Raw genomic sequence first — 1,850 nt, forward strand, 5'->3', positions numbered from 1 at the left:
CCGTCAGATCTGTCGGGAGAATCTGTTGATAGAAGGACCGATTGATCCTCATCTTCTATATATATATATATATATATAATAATATAAAATAATATATATATATATATATTAAAGATAAAAAGAAAAAAAAAATTAAAGAATCCTGTGTTGATCCTCCGGTATTTAAGACAAACTATGAGGTTTTTGTAGCGAGATAATTATTGTGCGGAGCGCGAATGGGAGAAAGAGAGAAAAGAAATGAATTATGATAAAACTGTACACACGAGTCAATTCCAACGAGCATTTTCATGCCATTAAGCTTAAAGAATTATTAGTTGATAATGAAAAACAAAACAAAAAAAAGAAAAAAAAAAAAGAGACGATAAGAGGGAAGGGTGCGAATGGAAGAAGAGGAAGAAAGAGAGAATAACAAATTCTTACACTCTTTTAATCATTGTTAATTAATTAATTAATTAATTAATCACGATCCTATCGATACTTAAAATGAGACGAGTAAAATAATAATTATTATTATATACACAAAACTATTATTATATTCATATTTTTGCTTATTACATATTTAAGAAAATATTAAACGAGGGCTAGCGAGTATAGTATACATTACTAAAAGAGAAAACGAAAAAAAAAAAAAAATGATTAAAAAGAAAAAAAAAAGGGGGAGCGAGGCCGATGGCGAAAAGGAAATCTCACTTTAGGAAATATTTTTAGTCTGTCGGGCTTGTACAACTTCGTGCGTGGCAATCAATCTTCGAATTTTACCATTAATGTTAATATATCTTTTTTCGAGAAGCGAGAATAAAAGAGGAGAGAAAAATTAGAACTTTGTACACACGCCGAGAATAAATGGGTTTTCTTCTTTTTTTTTTCTTCCGAGTTTCCGAGACAGTGGCCCGATCTTCGAATGCAGCGGTTACGTCGCTTTTCCGATATTCGAGAACAAAAAAGAAAAAAAAAAAAAAAAAAAAAAGAAATATTAAAACGTAATAATCAAAGGAAAAAAGTTTGATAAAATATTTGCACACAGTATTTTTCGGTCGTGATTAAGGAAAGTTCCCATGATGATGGAAAAGGCGACGCCGCGGACAAAATATTTCAGAAGTTCCCCGTTTATTATTCTTAGAATCGCATTAAATTACCACGTACATCAAGATTATCGAGGTATGGAGAACATGGCGGGATTAAAAATAAAAAAATGAGAAAATGCTAAAAAATAATATTAATTAAAAGACATCGCTAGGGTAGGCGCTTCGAGGATACATAAACTTTAAAAGTCACTTAATAAAAATTATTCTCAAAATATAAAAGTTTAATAAGTAAAGAAATTTTTAAATCTACGTAAGAAAGCCAAGAGTCAAAGACGACTAGATGATAGGAGCCGCATGGCCTAACTGCTGCCACTTTAATTAATTATAAATAATTAATTATAACTTTATTACTACTTAATTAAACTCGATACAAATGAGAAAATATGTCATGCCACTTTTCAAACTAAACTTTCTAGATGCAGAGACGAATCAGTAGGTATAGAAGACTATTAAAAGAAAACTTCTCTTCTAATTGGGAATGATTGATTCGCGCTATAGATTCGAATATTTCCAATTGTCCAGTCTCCAGAAAATCGCACGAGATATATATACGCGTGTAAGATGCCTCGTTATAAACCAGCACGACTTTTCACACGAAAATTGGCATTTCAAATTGCATAGGAATTCGTTGTCTGTCCTCGAAGAAATACATACAGAAATACATTTTTTTTTTTTTTCAAACGAGCTGAAAATACTATCATATACGTGTTTCTTCATCTATCGGTCGAAAAAAAGAAAAAAAAGAAAAAAAAAAAAAAAAAAAAA

The sequence above is a fragment of the Apis dorsata genome, unplaced genomic scaffold (genome assembly GCF_000469605.1).
Source record: "Apis dorsata unplaced genomic scaffold, Apis dorsata 1.3 scaffold_53, whole genome shotgun sequence".
NCBI lineage: Eukaryota > Metazoa > Arthropoda > Insecta > Hymenoptera > Apidae > Apis > Apis dorsata.